A 19,385-nucleotide genomic window follows, 5' to 3' on the forward strand; every position below is an offset into this window, starting at 1 on the left:
CATTATTTAAAATAATTCAATATTCAAAATGAGATTAAGGGCATGTTTTATTATTATTACTACTATTCTGTTTTTATGGTAAAGGAAACTGAGACCTAGAAAGATGGGGTGACTTGCACAGTCATTCAATGAAGGGGGTGGGACAAGAATCAGAGCCAGTCCTTATCCCAGGATGCCCTGGGTCCTGGTGCTAGTGGAGGGTAGTGGCCCAGAAAGCATACTACCCTGCCAACCCCCCCGTGGCTGGGCCAGACTCTCCGAAATGCATAGCTTGTCAGCCAGGCACCAACGCAAATGCACACACAACCTGAAGTACATAGACCCTAACAGAAGTGACCCAGGTGACCACTTACGCATGGAATGTGCCCAGCCCGATAAGAAGGCAAATGCCTGGCACCTTGTGGGGTCAGAGAACAGATCAGGTTTCATTGCTAGGTGGTGGTAATGCAGGACTCTATGTAGTCTTCACCCGCCAAGACTGGCTGGCACTGATACCCACAGCCTGCCCCAGGGGACCTTCTCTCACCCCAACTAACTCCCCAGTGGAGCATAGTTCCCTAACTGCATAAAGCAACAGAACTGGAACAGACCTCCCCCATTACCTCTGCGCCTCTGTCCCTGCCCTGCTTTTCCTCAGGCATGTCCTCTGTTACACAAGTTCAAATGCAAACTCTAGTCAGTGTAGCTATTGACCTTGGATGACTTATTTCATCTCTCTGAAATTAAAAAAAGGAAAAAAGGGGGCGAGGGAGAATAAAAATGTCCATGTGCCAGGGCTGTGGTTGGGACTAAGAGGCCCAGGCTTGGTGAAGCATGGCACATAGTAATATTCTAATTCAATTCATTTTGGATAGTGACTTCTCTGCATTGTAATTCCTCTCATCAACTGCCTCATTCAACTTAGCATTTTGTCAAACACCCCGGCTTAGACATACTTAGCGGAACATGTTCCATTCTTATTGAAATCTCAATTGTTCCAGATCTCCTTAGAGCCAAGAATTAAGCCTGTTCTTCGTCTCGTCTCCACCTAGACCACCACAGACACTGTTTGGAGCTGTGGCATGACCCCTACGGTGCTGGTAATGCTACTAAGCATTCTAGGTTGTTAAGTGTTATTTACAGAATCGAATTTTTCATCCTGGCAAAATGAAGCAGGTGTAGCTTTTATAGCTTTGTTGCAGGGAAGGTGGTTAAAGGAAGTGCCCATCACCACAGAGACAAAAAGTGGGAAAAGTTAGGCCTTGAATCCCTGGGTGTCCAACTCTAGCACAGTTAGAGCTTTAAACCAGTTATTTAGTCAGGGTCCATGTCTCTGTCGGAATAAAATATCCCATACTAAGCCCACAAGGAGCTACAGGAAAAGGGAAAACAGATAAAGAAGCACCAGAACATCAGGGGGTAGGGCAGAGATGGCCAGTATCACCTACTCCAATCTCGGACCAATCCAACTATCACTCACGCTGCGGCCCTAAACCATACCTGCTAAACACACACAGGAAGAAATGTCATACTCAAAGATAGCAAAAGTAAAATTTCTTTTCTCTAGAATTTTCTCCTTAAATGTTTCCTTTCCCTTCACCATATACTACAAAGACCACCAGATGAATGAGCCCTAAACAGTTTCTCTAGGAAAAAACTATCTTGCTTTTCAGTTACCAGTTTTATGTCAAGAGCTATCAAGAAAATGCTGCAGCTTCAGATTGTTAACTCCACCTGTCTGTTATCCTAAAATTAAAATCATCTGCATATTTGCTAGAGGGCTTTGAAATTCAGAAATCCATATAGTATAACTTGAAAGCCAAAAAAAAAAAAAATCAATCAAAGCAAGCCAAGACTTGTTCCCAGCAGACAGGACTGAAATTTACAAGTGGTGCTGGGTGTTTTCCCTGCAGGGAGACTTGCCACTTGCCGCTGCCATCTGGGTCCAGCTGAGTCTGGTCTGTCCTCTCAATGATTGTGGAAGGAGAAGCTAGCCTGCCTCTGTCAGTCACTCTAAGCCTTAGCTCCAAGAATGGGGCCAACTCCTGAGGGGTCTGTTTCCCTCTTATACTTCCAAACTCAATCAAGCAAAGCAGATGGTCAGAGAAGGTGGCCTTAGGATGAACATCTTACTCAGACAGGGAGTGATTCCGAGTTCTATTCCAAGACTTTGACATATGAAAGCAACTCTCACTGAATATCTATAAGCTCAAAGTCATTATTATTATCCCCATTTTGTGGATGAAGGAACTGATGTCCACTGTCCTAAGGTTAATAACTAGAGTTGGGATCTGAGCCCACATTTTCCGGCCCTAAGTCTATTTCATTGCACTTGGCTGCTTCCTCTTGAAAGCCATCAGAGACCAGCTCAAGCCACATGCAAGTATGAGCAGAAATAGTGTTCAAATCATAGCCTGTGGGCTCAATTGCTCCATCTTGGGTCAGAGGTCAGAGGAATGTTAACTACAATAAAGGGTCACTGATGTGGCCTCAGGGGATCACTATCTGTCTGGTTCCATGTCCTGTGATGGAGTTTGTTATCTGGCAGTAGAAATGGGCTGGGCGCATGCCAAGGCCATAATCCAGAGCAAAGGGCACACTCATAAAAAGTCCCTGAAGCACCTGCTCTTGGCTTTTGTTGACTACATAAACCTGGGCTTTCGGGTTAAACCTGGGCCTGTGATTTCTCTCCCAGTGTGTTTAGGCACTGACCCCTATCTGGTCTGGAGACAGCAGAGAGCAATGCAGGTGGCCAGCCTGACTCCCCTGCTGTCAGCCCACCCCCATCAAAAATACACAGTGTGTTCCCTTTGCTAGACTTCCTTCCCTAAGTGGTGCTGCAGGGTTCCAGCCTAACAGTCACAGTAACCAGGTCTCATCATGATCATGTACCCCAGTGTAAACAGAATAAAGTAGGGAGAAGGAAACCAACAAGTTACTGAGCACATAACCTATCCTATCTCTTCTTCCCAAGAACTCAGCAAAGGTAACAGGTATGGTCATGGTAACAATATTTTACGAAAATCCTTTCCTATGCTAGTTGAGGGCCAAAGCTTGGAAGAAAAGATTTCTTTCAATTCAACTTTTGGCTCCTCTTTCTTACTGTTGTGTGCCCTTAAGCCAATCATTTCAATCCTTTATGCCCCAGTTTCTGTACCCATCATCTCTTTGCTGATCTCCTGCTGACTACCCTGCAGATGCTGGGCTTGCTAGCTCCATAATTATACAATTCAATTCATGAATATCTTAAAGTCAACCCTTTCCTACAACGTCCTTCCTTTTCTCCTATCATTTTGTTTTTTTTTTCAAGAGCACTTTAATACAGAGAATTGTAATATCTGATTGCTCTGAGAAATAATTGGGTTACTGTGAGAAACAATGAGTTAAGACATGTCAAAGTCATTACATATTGCCTGGCCTCTGGGAAGAAATCAAACTGTGTCTCTTCACATCATACAGATGAGAACTGATGCTCAAATAACCTACCCAATGGTTGAATCCAGGACCATCTGTCCTCCTGAGTGAGGGGGAAAGGCTTTCTGAGGCACACATGAGAGAATAACAAGTTCATAGCTAAGAAGAATAAGATGCCTACCTCAATTCAGTGCTATACTCCAGTGGGTCAGTACCAAGGGTAACTGGGTTTTGACTGAGCCCAAGACCAATGGGTAGAGCAATACTGCCCCCATCCTTAGGGCAGAGAGTTTGAGGAACCATTGTAATGCTCAACTTGTCCTAGTTTTCCCAAGACTTTTCCTATTTTGGTGTTCAAAGTCCACATTCAGGAACACCCTTAGTCAAGAGTTAATCAGAACAATTGGTCATTGTAGGAATAAAATTCCTGATTTTGAAAAAAAACTCAACAATTCAGAATGCTTCATACTATATGAGCCCCTCAGACTTGGTAGCATTGATTTAGGACTTCTTAAAAGACTCAGCATCTTATAGAGAATATATTTATAATTTCACCAAGGAAGCCCTAAACCTCTTCTACTAATACCACTTAGCTCTCTTCAACCTCATTGGCTGTGAGCAGAGAAGCTCCCACAATGTGCATGTGTACAGCTGCCAAGTCTCCTGTCCACAGATCAGAAAGTTCATTGCCCAGGAGCCTTGCCCAGCTGCTTTACCTGGGTCTCCAGGCTCCTTCTCCTGCCCTCCATCAACCACATCCTGGCCAAGGACATAGACCATGTTGATTTTGGAGAGGGCAATTCAGGCACAAGCACCACTACCACCCTACTCCTTCAAAGAATTGGTTTTCCTTTTAAGAAGAGTGATGTGCCAAGAGCTGCTGGGTATGGCTGCCAACGAGGACCTGGGATCTACTGCTTCCTACAGACAAGCAGCCTCTGTGTCCAGACAGACCTGCCTTCCTGTTGACCAGCTCCCCCATTCTGATGCTGTAAGAACATGCATGTCTCCAAGAGACACCTGAGAAGGTTGGTGCTCACATCTGGATTTCTAGATTGCCTGGGAGTGCTGACGTCATGTCTCAGGATTGGAGAACTAAGAGAACTGGTGCAAAAAAGTGGAAGGGGAGACAACAAGGTCACCAAGATAGGAACAACCACCACCTTACTGATGCTCTGTTTTCTTCAGGTGTCCTTCCTTCCCTCCCATTCTCTCAGTCCTCTGCCCACCCCCTTTGGTACTACATTTTGGCCTGCCCTTCATAAGCAAGTCTTCAAAGCTCTCTCTTCACTGTCAAAAGTTTCTTTGCATCCTGTTCTCTTACTAATATTCTCAGAAATCCTCTACTTCAGACCCCCTGTCATCCTGGCCAGAATAGCTCGCATGTGCCAGGGTGTCCCTCCTGGGTTCTGTCTTCCTCAAATTTCAGCAGATTAGAAGCTGGGGGAGATGAGCTATGCTGGGGGAAGTGACAATCCTTGAAGTGGAATCAGGCATAAGGAAGGATGGGGAGAGGGAAAGTGAGGTTTTAAGAAGTTTGTAATGGTTCAAGAGTTTTAAGTTTTAGTTTCAATTGATCCTGCAAATGTGGTATGGCACAGGCAAGGATCCCTGTGAAGGCTTTAGGAGGCAGGTCTAGAAGGCAGAAGCCCTGTTTCTTTCCTTTTGCCAAAAATAATCAGCAGTGTCTTCTCTGCCAGACCCAACAGAAGGTCACCTGACAGGACAGCAATGTTTGGGGTCACTTAATGCTTACATGATTATATTAACCTAGTTTGTCACAAGAGCCTTTGCTTCCTTGGCTTCTAGGCTATCCTCAGCTCTATCATCAAAGTCTTTCTGGTGCCTGTTGCTTCCCATTCTAGTCATGGAGAGACCTTTCCTGCTAGAGCCCAAGGGTTGTTTCTGGACCTTGAATATCAGTCTGTTAACTTCCCAACAAAACTTCCTGAACTACAGAGATATTAGGGCACTCGCCCAAGGCTTGTACTGCTAGTGGACTTAAACCCAGACTTGACTCCAATGACCACCATCTGCTTCTTCCTATTGTAAACACTGCATTAGACAGTAACAAAATAGTGTCTATAAAATGATTGATTGGGATTGGTACATTTTCAGTGCTCCGTCAGTATTTGCTTTCTTACAAATACTATTAGCATCCAGTTTTCACAAAGGACTGAACTACTCATGTTCATGATTGCTCAAATTCATGACTGCTCAAGGCTGCTCACACCAAGCCAAAATTAGAGTCAAGATTAGTATGCCTAATCTTAGTAGACTATTAGATTAGTAGAGAGCAGGAGAATACAATCCACCAGATGGATATGTGACTCCTTTGCTGACATTACCTTAATGACTTAAAACCCTGCATATTTGTAACAGAGAGAGTTAAAGGGGTTAGGGCCCAAAGCCCATGTTTCAAAATTAGAAACATGAAAAGCATTTCTTGTGATTTTATAATTTCTATTAAAAGGTAGTAAATGCCCATGCCATCTGCTCTGCCTCATATCTTAGGCTAGGGTACAGGAAACTAAAGGTCAAAAGTGTAGTTTTCAGCTTATAGAACTGCTCTGAAATTGACTGGACATCAGTGCTCTGTCATCTAGCCTCCTCCTCAGGGGATTGGCAACTGGTTCCAACCCAGATATAGGCTACTGTGCCTGAAGATTTTCCAGGAAAGACAGCCTGAGCTTCCATGATCTTCATTTCCTTTCCAAATATCAAATTCTATCTGTAACCAGGTGTTTCATATGTATGTGGCCAGAAGTCATTGGCTGATCATGTGTCATCTCAATTAATCCTCACAACAACTTTCAGTTAGTGAGAAAGCCATTTCCGTTTTGCAGTTGTGAACCCTGAGGCCAAAGAGGCTGTCACTGCCTGTGTGTAAGGCTGGCTGCCTGCTTCCTCTGTGCGTACCCTCTGGTTGCCTCAGTCCACTTACTCTAGAACTATCCTCCCTGGAGAAATGTGCTTTGCACTAACACATGTGCAACCTAACTTAAAAAGGTATTTGTTGGCAGGCCCAGTGTAATAGCTTAGTGGCTAAATCTTCACCTTGCATCCACCAGGATTCCATATGGGCACTGATACATGTCCCAGCTGCTCCACTTCCCATTCTGCTCCTTGGAAAAGCAGTAGAGGATGGCCCAAAGCCTTGGAATCTTATGCCCATTTGGGAAACCTGGAAGAGGTTCCTGACTCCTGGCTTTGGATCGGCTCAGCTCTGGCCATTGCAGCCACTTGGGGAGTGAATCAGCAGACAAACGATTTTTTTCCTTGTATCTACTTCTCTCTGTGTATTTGCCTTTCCAATAAAAATAAATCTTTTTTTAAAAAGTATTGGTTAGTACAGCCACTTTGGAAGGTCATTTGTCAGTGTCTATTAAAATGTGATTTGCATACTCTGTTACACAATTCCATTTCCTTTGCTCTAGAAAAATACAAAAGAATACAAGGAACTATGCCCAAGGATATTCACACATTTACAGAGTGGACATATGATAACAACTTGCATGTTCAACAACAGGGAAATGATCGGAAACAAACGAAAAACAGAACAGATATATACTCAGAACAAGGAACTCTTGGCAGTGGTAGAGAAAATGAATGAATTTGCTTACTTACATGGAAATAGGGTCAAGACCTCTGCGATGTGAAACACATTTCAGATTGGTGGTTACAAGTATGACTATATACATCTTAATAGGTTTTTTTATTTTAAGTTTATTTGATTTCAGAAAGTGACAGGAAAGAGAGAGGGAGAAAGAGAGGGAGAGAGAGAGAACCAACCTGTGAGACTCTTCCACCTGCTTGTTTATTTCCCAAATGTTCTCAATAGCCAGAGCTGGGACAGGTCAAAACCAGGAGCCCACAGCTCAAGGTCCCCCACTTGGATGACAGGGATCCAACCAACTGAGCCATTAGCAGCAAGTTGGATGAGAATGAAGTAGCCAGGACTCTGATATGGCAATAGCACTGTGATGCTCACTTCAATACTGAGGTTTTTGTGTACACAAATACTTGTATGTAAACATCTAGAGAAACATATGAAATGATGTAAGTGAAACTGAGAACTGAATAGGAATAAACAATAGGAAATGGGGACCAGAGGGGACTTCTCTCCATCTAAGGGGCTCTATTTTGTTCCACAACAATGTGTCCATGCATTACCTGTGTAATAAGAATAGATATAATATATAGAGTTGTTTAAATTCACTCTGTTGTAGAAATGGTAGCATAGATTTTGGCTTTTGCATCAGTTTGACCATCAACAGTTGCATGATCTCATCCATAAAATAATTTTGATAACATCTCATAAGAATAAAGCACTTGATCCTGTACTTTGAGCATAAATGATTAATAATCATTGGCAGTGGATATTGCTCCCACCGCCCAGTGAAGGACTGTATTTGGGCTGTGTGCTGGCACTGATCTGTTGAGGAGTACTAAATACCCCATCTTGACTGCATAGTTGCTATCAGGGCATAATGGAAAGCTCATGCCCCTGCCAATCCATGCAGGTACCTCACCACCACCACCATGGGAGAAGAAATGAGATTGCAAATCCAAAAAGCAAGATAAGCAGCAAGCAATGAGATAGAACATGTGTGTTGAAACAAGAGGTTGCCTTATCGCAGCTCAGGAAGCCAGCACACGGTCATGACTTTCCAACATCCCATCCCCATGCATAGGATACCTACCAAAAGCAAGTTCCTTAACTCTGAGGGCTAAAGAACATGTCTTCCTTTTCTTTCTTTTCCTAAGCACTGAAAACTGGCTGGGAAGAGAAGACAGGCAAAGCTTTGGAGACTATAAGAATGAACCTAAGAAGGTCCAGTTGGCACACAGGAACTTGTCCACAGAGAATAAGGACCAGAAATCCTAGCCTTGTCCCTCCCAGCCTAGTATAGGTCCACAACTCCAATGTTAAAGAGGTAGGGATCTTGGCAGCATCATGTACACAGAGTATTCACCTGAATTCCTGTGACCAACTCAGGGACAAATAGCTAGGTAATCTTGGGGGGACTAATACTTTACTGGGTTCAGCCAGAGGCTGCCAACACAAGTCCTGAGTCTTACCATTACAGATCAAATCCTGCATATCCTGATTAAATATTGACAATCGCTCTGCCTGCCTTATCTCCCAGTTCAGTGAAACTCCAGTCCCTGAGGAGCTGTATGGAGCAGAATCTAATACCACCACCACCACAGCAGCCAGTGCTCTCATGAACCAGCTCAGCAAGGACACTTCTCTAAGACCCAGAAAATGGAACCCATTATTCTCAGCAAGTAAGTTTTATGAATCATTAGACTCTAACATAAAAGCTTCCTTGGGTCATCTGGGGGCAACTGGCAGGAGTGTCACCTATGAAACTTAATAAATCACTCATTAACTTTCTACCAGCAGGTTAACTTGTAGGTGGAAAAGTGTGGACCAGGAGGGATGGAGGTTTGGAGCTGATCATCAGAGCCCCCTGGTGCCTGAGGCTGCTCACCAGATCCAATCCTTGCCCAGAGGACAAGGAACCCTGCTTGGGTCTGAAGGTGTGTAAAAGTCATGGATCTCAAGGAAAAGACAAGCCCCAAGTGGTCCCAGATTATCCCTTGAGAACTTCCTATGCCATCCCTAGGAAGCATCTACAGGAAGAGTTCCTGGCCTCTTTCTGGACTCTGATCAAGACCATAGTATTGTGGCACAACAGGTTAAGTAATCACCTACAACCCTGGTACCCAGTATTGGTATGCTGGTTTGAATCTTAGCTGCTTGGCTTCTGAACCAGCTCCCTGCTAATGCACCTGGGAAAGTAGCAGAAGATGGCCCACATGCTTAGGTCCCTGCCACTCGTGTGAGAGCACTGAATGGCGTTCCAGGTCCTGGCCCAGCCTTAGTCATGTGGACATTTGGGCAGTGAACCAGTGGATAGAAAACTCTATCTGCCTCTCCCTGTCACTTTGCCTTTCAAATAAATAAAAATATTTTTTAAAATAAATATTTTTTAGAATCTCATGAAAAGGCAGGATTTCCTGTGAATTCTCCATGAAGACAAGAAGGGAGTGACCTCATATCATAGGCAGCCTTGTTGGCAGAAGCTGTTCTTTATCACAAAGGTGGTTTCCAACAGCAGGGGTCACTACAGACAGGGAGGGAAGATACTTCAGAGGCTGATGCGCTCTGGCCCTGATAATGCCCTCATGTGGAGGTTCTGCCCTGGAGTGTGAGTAGAGGATTCTGTTCTTTCAGGCTGAGACGTGAAACTCAACAGCAAAGCAGCTTCCAGCAGGATCCCTATTTCGAGGTTACTCCTTAAGGATTTTACTCCACAACAGAGAAATTTCCAAAGCTTTGGGGGATCCCCATGTGGATAACACCCACTTGCCACCCTTTGATGGAGTTCCAGAGTCCAGAAAGGGATCCCCATCTCTCTCAAACACTGGGGCTGGTCTTCTGTTCAGGAATCCCATGCTGCAAGGGGTCCCACAGGAAGAACCCCTGAGAAGGCAGGGTTTTCTCCTCTCATCATCACAGCCCTCAGTCACACGAGCCATCACAGCTTATGCTTAATGCTTTGCATCCGCATTATCTCATGACCCATTTTATAGAGGCAGAAGCTGGGAAAGAGCAACTTTTCCCCTGGTCATGCGATTATGAAGTGATAGAAGCCAGGATTTTAAATTACATCTCTCTGACTTCATAGGCCATGCTCAGAAGTGGCAACAGGGGCCAGCTAACCCTCCACCTCCAAGTGCCACATCTCCTATGGGTGCTAGCTGTGTCCCAGCTGCTCTGCTTCTCATCCAGTTCCATGCTTGTGGCCTGGGAAAACAGGAAAGGACAGTCCAAAGCCTTGAGACCCTGCACCACTTGGGAGACCAAAGAGAAGCTCCTGACTTTGGATTCGCTCAGCTCTGGCCGTTGCAACCATTTGGAGAATGAACCAGTGGATGGATTATCTTTCTCTGTCTCTTCTTCTCTCTGTAAATCTGCATCTCCAATAAAAATAAATCCTTGAAAAAGAAAATGGAAAACAAGTAAAAAAAAAACATCACAAACCCCAGAGCCAGACTGCCATGGCCACCACAGGACAAAATATATTCACATATTCATATCTGTTAAGAAATCCCAACAATGCCCAAAAAGTAGTAAGCATTGTACAAGTATTGAATAAATAATTAAAAGCTTTTTAGAGCAGCTGCAAGTGACCTTGTCTATCTATGTGGCAGTAATGAAACCTATAAGAAAGGAGTGAATGCAGCAAAACTGAAGATATGCTCAGGCCTCTGGGCCTCTTTGCAACTCCTCATGCTCTCCTAACCCCATCTCAGCAGAAGGTGAAAGTTGTCTCTAGCATAATTTGCACATAGGAAGTTCAGCCTGGACTTTTGCTGTCCTTGGAGTCGGAAATAGTCTCCAACACGGGCTCCCAGGAATGCCCCAACCAGCCTTTCCAAAGCTTCAGAGGTTAATACAGCTGGAGTTGGTTTGCATTGAGGTTGCAGGCCACTGCATCATCCAGGAGATAAGTCTGAATTAGGCAAATCACCTGTGCCAGGATTCTCCAGAAATTACCAAGCTAAAGGAGTGTTGCCCAGATAATTAACCCTTTCCATCCAGTGGTAAGGCAGCAATGGACAGTCCTGACCAATGCAAAGCATTACCCAGGATGAGGTACACAATTCATTTCATCCTTGCCCTGCTGGGTTTGAAACTCCAGAGTTTCCCCCCCCCACCTCTCAACCCCCCGACCCCCCGCCGCCACACTTTGGGCAAGGGAATGAGTTCTCTCTGGGAATCCTTAAGATTCACTCAAGAGGTAAAGGTCTTTTGGTGGGTTTTTGAAGCTCTGAATCATTACTCTGACTAGCCTGACAATGGGACTTCTCAGAAAAGGTGGGGTTTGAACTGGACATTGGAGACAAGTCAACAAGAAAAGAAAGGATATTCAAAGACATGGAGGTGGGGGGAATCACAGCTTACTTTAGGAACAGCACGTGGCTGGCAGGAAGATTATAGGCTTGGATTAAATGGAAAATGCATTTTTGTTAGAAAAAAATTACTCTAATGGAGACTGGCATTGTGGCACATCAGGTTAAACCACCATTTGCAACACTAGCATCCTATATTAGTGCCAGTTTGAGTCCTGACAGTTCCACTTTCAATTCAGACAGTAGAAGATCTCTCTGTTCTTCTCATTCTGATTTTCTAATTAAGTTATCTTTAAAATTATAAGGCTTAGAATATTTAATAAAACCACAAATTTCTAAGTTATAAAACTCACCACTTGAATGAAACAAAAAATAAATAAAAAATTAAATTAAATTAAATTAAAATCTTTTAAAAATGCAATTGGTAATCAAAAATATTTCCCCCAAAGAAAATGCTAACACCCAGCTATATCAATTAAACTTTCAGGGGAAAAATGACACCAGTCTTAAACAAACTCCTATAAAAACAAAAAAAGAATACTTCCAAATTCACATGATGAAGCTGTCATGATTTGATAGCAAAATCTAACAAAGAAAATGAAAAATAAAATTGTACGTCAATAGTGGTCAGGAATAGAAATAAAAATTTTACCACAGAAATAATACATTGTAGCCCAGGAATTCAAGAGAAATTTAACTTTCCTAAAAAAAAAATCACATAGGGGTTGGCACTGTAGTAAAGCAGTCTGTGGTACCAGAACCCCAAAGAGGCTGCAGTTTGAGTCTCAGTTGCTCCACTTCCAATTCAGCTCCCTGCCAACAGGGTAGGAAACCAACAGAGGATAGCCCAAGTGCTTGGGTCCCTGCACCCGCCTGAAAGACCCAGAAAAAGCTCCTCTGCCCAGCTCCAACCATTAAATCCATTTGAGAAATGAACCAGCAAATGGATGATCATAATCCCTCCCTCTCTCTTTCCGTAATTTTGCCTCTCAAATAAAATGAATAAAACATATTTTTAAAAATCCATCAATGTAGTTTACTATGTTAGCAGAATGGAGAAAAACTACATGATCACCTCAATGAATCAAAAAATGGCAAAGTCAGCATGATTTATTATTTTTTTAAACCCAGCAAACTAAATAACAAGTGCTTTCTCTAGCTGATGAGGATGATAAAGCACTTAAATAGGAAACGTACAACTAGCATCACAGATGGGGCAAAGTACTGACGTTTTCTTGCTAAGGATGGGAACAGACAAGGATTCTGGAATGCTTAAAAATATCTGTCTCAAAAGTTGTGTTCCTTTTTAATGATTTATTTACTTATTTGAAAGACACAATTACAGAGAGGGAGGGAGAGAGGGATACTTCACCTGTTAGCTTATTCTTTCTCTCTCCATGACTACAATGGTCAGAGTTGGATCAGACCAAAGAGGTGGCAGTGAAAACTGATAAGGGGCATGATGGAATTTGAGAGTTAGTTGTATTACTTTGTATTTTAATAGAGATTAGGACTGCACAGGTGTATGTATTTGCTGAAATTCATTGAACCATTCCCTGAATATTTGTATCCATCATTGTATGTAAATTTGACTTCATGATAAAACAGAGCCCTCAGTTAAAGCCAGTTTAATATATATGTGACCTAAAATACTTTGTGGCGAACACCTTGATGTCTCTGTTGACTTTGAAATCCACCTGTAGATAAATGTATGAATACAGAGAGAGGGTGAATGGATGGATACAGATCAGAGAAGAAGTAGAGCTGGATGTTAAGGAAAAGTAAAGGCAGTGAGTATGTTCAATGCATAGTTCTTTCAGTTCTTTTGCATGTTTGTAAATTTTCATAATGAAATGGTGAATAGAAACAAATATAACCCTGATGTGCAACAACAACAACAAAAAACAACTCTGTGATAGCCTCCAGAGAACCCAGCAGTGAGCCAAGGCAAGAATGCTGCTCCCAGCCGTCCAGCGCCCCGCTCTTGTCACAAACGACCTCTACAACACCCAGAGTTCTGTCAGACCCAGGTTGCTGAATTGAACTTTCCTGGTTAAAGAAAAAATACACAGGATTTCCAGAAGTCTCACACATTCTCCTTTTTATAGCTGTGGTTACTAATACTATAAGGTCACAATAACTACATTGCTTATAAGAGAAAAATATGCAAAAGGCAAATAAAAAATAAAAGAATACACAAGGAATATATAAAAGTACTCCTATTTTGGATCCAAAACTGATGAAATGACTATTATAAGTAGGATAATATTCTCCAGACAAAAGATTCTATTACAATGTTGTAATAAGAATGCTAATCTAAATTTTAGATTTCACTTATATTCTTTAACTGACCTGTGAGATATTTTCAAGTGTCCAAAGTGTAGAATATAAAACTGCCTTCTGCCTAAATGAAGCTAACATCCATGAGGGCCTTAGACTATGACCACATTACAGTTGGTCATATACACGTATGTCACAGGAATCCTGTATGTCATCCCCGTATTAACTGACTTCTGTCTGCCCCAAGCTGCTCTTTCCACTGCCCCACTCTCACGGATGAAGGGGAAGTGACATGTGGATGAGCCTTACTCTGTTTCAAAGTAGCTTCTAATCAAGGTGTGGCATGGAACACAGCAGTCCGTGCCTAGTGTTTTGAACTTGTCCCTGTGTGCGAAGTTACCGTGGGCAGCTGCCAGGTCTGCTCAAGAGCAACTTGGTATCGCTATGCTTTTCTGTCTGTCCCTGGTCTTCAGACACACAGACCAGAAAGCCACTGTGCCTCGGGCATGAACAGCCAAGTGATATAGCAGTGCAAAGGCAGGAAGGAAACACATCTCCAGAAATCAGATTTGTTGTGGAGTTTAGACATTTTAAAGCATGGATTGCCCAAAGCTCTGGAAACCTCTGTGTAAGGATTCACAAAGGAGTACGCTATTTCTTTTTAGTAGGATAGTTTGCAGATTTCATTTCACAAGGAAAAATACAGGTATGCAAATGGGTTTGTCAACTATCACTATAACTAAAATCCATGGGCAAAGTTACCTGTGAAGGAAGATTTGTTTTGGCTCACAGTTTTGGAAGTTCATGGTTGAAATCAGTTTTGGGTCTGATGAGAATGGTAGATAGTAGAACAGGAGCAGAGGAAAGATAAAGCCAGGAAGATATCAGGGCTGGGCCAGACCAAAGCCAGCAGCCAGGAACTTTTCCAGATCTCCCACATGGTTGGCAGGAGCTCAGCAATTTGAACCATCTTCTGTGCTTTCCTAAGGATATAAACAGGGAGCTTGATTGGAAGTGGAAACTTGAACAGCCTTATATGGAATGCCAAGTGTTTCAGGCCACTGCTTAACCTGTTGCACCACAGTGCCAGCCACCAACTTCCGAATGATTCTAACATGCAAAGTGAGAACATCTGTTTTTCCTTCTAGCTGGATTATGTAGAGGAAAACACAGCCTCTTAACTTTATGAGAAATATGTTTGCTTCCTCTTAAGTTTAATTCAACATTTTAATATAGGTGTCACTTTAGAATAAAGTGGGACAGTCTTGTGAGAACTCGGGTTTGGCTTTGGGAAAGGATGTGGTGACCATAAATCCCATGCTCCTGCCATGCCTTGACAAACACCAAGATCCCTCCTCTGGCAGACCCACTGATGCTCGCAGACCCAGTGTTGATATGGAACACTTCATGGCAGGGTCCTTCAGCCCAGAGCAGATTCCCAGATGGGTGCTGGTATAAGTCCCAGCTACGCCAACCATCCAGATCTCTGCTACTGACTCTGGAAACGCAGCAAATGACAGCCCAAGTGCTTGGGTTCCTTTTCTCATGTGGAAGAAACTCCTGGCTTTCTGGCATCAGCCAGCACAGGTCCAGCTAAGGCAGCCATGTGGGGAGCACACCAGCAGATGGAAGATGTCTCTGCCTTTCCTTCCCTCTCTGTAATTCTTTCAAACAAAAATAAATAAATCTTAAAAGATATGTAGTTTGAGTGCTTTAAAAATCCATATATTAAATATATAAGACGGCAACACCTTCAATGAGTTTATGACCGGTTGATACCAACTGAGATGAAAAAATTCTAGTCAAATTTAAAAATAAAGACTTTGTATTATTCCCAGAAAACATTAGAAATTATTTCTGTAATGTGTTTTACATAACCAATGACACACTACTTTTGTTTAGATCAAAATATCTTTGAGTATCCTTTGAAGCTATGACATTTATTCAAATGAACTAATGAAATCAACCAAAGTTAAACTCAGCTCTTCAAATCATCTCGTTTAAAAAAGAAACTGGATATATTCAATAAGTATTTAAATGCTATTTATACTTAACAATATGCAACATATTTTTCACTTTTAATAAATGAAATAACAGGGCCAGTGGGATGGCTCAATTGGCTACCCCTCAGCCTGCAAGAGCCAGGATTCCATATGGGCAACAGTTCACTTCCCAGCTGTTCTGTTTCAGATCCAGCTCCCTGATTATGGCCTGGGAAAGCAGTGGAGGATGGCTCAAACCCTTGGCAGACCCAGAAGAAACTCCTGGTTCCTGGCTCCTGGCTCCTGGCTCCAGATCAATTCGGTCCTGGCCATTGTGGCCACTTGAGTTGTGAACTAGCAGATGGAAGATCTACCTTTCTGTCTCTCCTTCTCTCTGCAAATCTTCCTTTCCAATAAAAACAAGTCTTTTCAAAAAAATGAAATAGCTAAATATTTATTTTACGTTTATCTATTAAAGTTTTTAGTATTATAAATGCTTTATAGTAGATATTATATTCATAAAACAGCTCAAGTATATATCAATAACTAAATTTAACATAAAAATACAATGAACCTGTATTACTGACTTTTAGAAAACTGTTTCAAAACAGACATCTATAAGCATTTACAATATCTGTCTAGCCCAGAGTTGACACTTCATAAAATATGTATTGATGGCCAAAAGGTACATGAAAAAAAGTGCTCAGCCTTACTCATCACTATGGAAATGCAAATTAAAACCACAATGAGATACCATCTCACACCTGTCAGAATGACTATATCAAAAAGACAAAAGATAACAAGTGTTGGCAAGAATGTGCAGAAAAGGGAGCTCTTGTACACTGTTGGTGGGAATGTAAATGAACACAGCCATTATGAAAAACTGTATGAAGTTTTCTCAAAAAAATTAAAAATAGGACTACAATATGATCCAGTAATCTCACTTCTGGCTATTTACCCAAAAGACTTCAAATAAATTTGTCAAAGAGGTACCTGCACTCCCATGTTCATCGCAGTGTCATTCACAACAGCTGAATGGTGTTACAGCATCAACCTCAGTATCCATCAACAGATGTGTATACACAACATGGTGTGTATAGACAATGGAATGCTATTTCGCCTTTTAAAAGAAATTCTGTCATCTGTGCCAGCGTGGATGAAACCTTAGAACATCGTGCTAAGTGAAACAAGCCAGGTCACCAAGAAACATCACCGTCTCACTTCTGCAATCCCAAACAGTGGAATCCATAAGAGTAGAGCTGAGTAGGGGGTAGAGATGCTAAAGTGGGAAGGAAAGGGGAAGGCAGCAATCAAAGAGTCTAAAACCCTAGTTAGGAGCAAAATTGGGATTTTTCAGATATTTTCTAAAGTTTGGTGAATAACTAATTGTAACACATTAAACATTGAAAAATTGTTAAGTGCAAATTTTAAATGCCTCCATCCCCAAAATGGTAAATGCTTAAGGTGGTGGATGCATTAAATAGTTCTTTAATTATTTCACATTGTAGTCATAAATCACAATGTCACTTAATGCTCCATACATAGACTGTCAGTTTATAATAAAACTTAAAAATGTCAATGAATAGCAGTCATGGCCATAGCTAAACGGGTAGAATATCAGTTTATGAAGGTGTCCACCCACACATTCAGAAGAAACATCTGAGAAGCATCATGTGTCCATAGATCCAATGAAGAGATTATTTTAATCAACTTATAACTATCCACATCAATGATTAGAGGCATAGAAGGACATTTTTGGCCTATCAGTCAAGATACCAGCAACCCATATCAGAGTGTCAGGGTTCTGATGCTGGACTCCTGCTCCAGACTCCAGCTTCCTGTTAATGCTGACCCTGAGAAACAGACGTAATGGCTCATGCAACTGAGCACCTGCCTCTCAAGTGGGAGATCAAGATTGAGTTCCTGGCTCCTAGCTTCAGCTTGGTCCATTTCTGCAGGTTGCAGGTATTGGGGGAAGAGAACCAGTGGAAGGGAGTGTGCTTGGGTGCTCACTTGCTGTCTCTCTACCTCTCAAATAGCTCAGTACCTCGTTTTAAACAGATATTTAGGAGCAATGGATAATAAATACTACAAATTAATTCAGTTCAATGAGGAATTAGTGAGTGTGTCATATCTGACTCACAAATGAAGCAAGTTAATAAGTTTTTTTATGGTTTCTGACTTCAAGAAATTCATGTTTAGCTCCAGAACGTGACCTCAAACTTCCACTTCAAGTTGCATGCTTTCTGATATGCAGAGAATTTGAGCCACTTGGTTGTGTGATTTCACTATTTTCCAGGTACCTAACTTCTTACCATATGCTTGTCTCTTCCTTGCACCCTGATTGCATGCTGGACGTGGACCATGTCATGGACCAGGATCTTGTAAACTTCAGTCTACACTTGATTTGCCACTTCATTCATGTCGCAAGTCAGTTTGCTCCTATGGCTACCTCAAAAGACAGTGGATAAGACAAAGTGAATTTTTAATAGAACTCCCCTTAAAATTGAACCTTATTAAAGCAAAATGAAAATTTCAAATACCTTTTTTTCCATGTCCTTTTCCGAGCTTACAGTCTACATGTAGAACGAAGCAAAAAGGCAATCATCTAAAGTGAGCTGAATAGCTGGATGTGCTACTGTTCCCCAAAATCTGAAAGTAAGTCATACAGGAGAACAATAGTGATAATATATTGTACAATAATATATTGTATAGTAATATATTGTATAATAAGATATTGATTTGTTAATTAATGATAAAGATTAATGATGAAGGCAGTGAGCTCAGAGGCTCTTAGTAAGTTAGCAAAGCACCAGGAAAAAGCAATTCTTCCAAAGTGTTACTCATCCCAAGGATTAGTCTTGGAGAGAAAAGACCAGTACTTTAATTTCCATTTCATGATGTCTGGCCCCAAGAAATGACTTCTTTTGGCTTCCTTCCCTTGTGGTACCACAAGTCCCCGGATCCAACTGACGGATTTTCAGAGCCTGATGTAGGAATGCTGATGGTAGAAGCCATCTCCAGGTACCCAGCATCATGAAAGATCACTCATGTAACACAAATAACTGGAAGAGAAATAGAATGGAAATATTTGCTCCTCTCCTCCATCCCTACTCTCCTAAAAACCAGACTACAGGCTGCATGTATGCTGTGTTTGGGAGAATGAGACTCCTGGAATAACGAGGACTGTTTTAATCTACTCCTGCAAGAAAACAATTTGCAAAATCAACAAGACTTGTTTAAGTTCCTTCCTCTAATGACTCTGGCATGAGACTGAAAGCTAAGGGAAATTAATTTGATGAGAAATAAAACATTCCAGCACAGAAACACCTCTACATATCTTTATTGAAAATGTTTTCATCTCAGCAGAATAACCCAGGGGGAAAAACGGATGGATGGGCAACCACAAACAATACATTGACCTCAAGAAGGAAAAAAGTACCATTTTAATCTTAGCAGATACATTAAATATTCAATCTGAATTAAAGCATTCAAGATACACCAGATGTCTTCAAGAAGTTCAGGGGAAAGGCAACGAAAAGGTAGATTTATTTTGGTGCAAAACATTCTTAAATTCATGGATAGTTTTCATAATATGCATTTTTCCTTCAACTTTTTGAAGAACTATCTATGCATGGATTTTTTATGACAAAATAAATTTGCTTTTAAATTCTACTTCTCATGTACTTTTTGAAATACTATACTATATATACTGGGTTTTAGGAAAATACTGAGAAATTTGTTTCAGAACAAACCCAAAGTGGAAACAAGATCCTAAAAGGTAACTTTCTCCAAAGCTGATTT

At 41.8% G+C, this 19,385-nt stretch overlaps 1 long non-coding RNA gene across 2 annotated transcripts; it reads right to left on the reverse strand.

The window, feature by feature from the left end:
• Positions 1-17,474: 17,474 nt before the first annotated feature.
• On the reverse strand, positions 17,475-18,595 carry LOC121154285. 2 transcript variants are annotated; one of them, XR_005883476.1, is made up of 2 exons: positions 18,125-18,595; positions 17,475-18,029 (listed from the first exon to the last, which is right to left on the reverse strand). It is a non-coding gene; the product is annotated as an uncharacterized LOC121154285 (long non-coding RNA). The 2 variants fall into 2 exon arrangements; XR_005883475.1 differs by having other exon boundaries at positions 17,475-18,033.
• Positions 18,596-19,385: the final 790 nt, after the last annotated feature.

This window comes from Ochotona curzoniae, unplaced genomic scaffold (assembly GCF_017591425.1).
Source record: "Ochotona curzoniae isolate NIBS_2020 unplaced genomic scaffold, NIBS_Ocur_1.0 contig_2723, whole genome shotgun sequence".
NCBI classification, from domain to species: Eukaryota; Metazoa; Chordata; class Mammalia; order Lagomorpha; family Ochotonidae; genus Ochotona; species Ochotona curzoniae.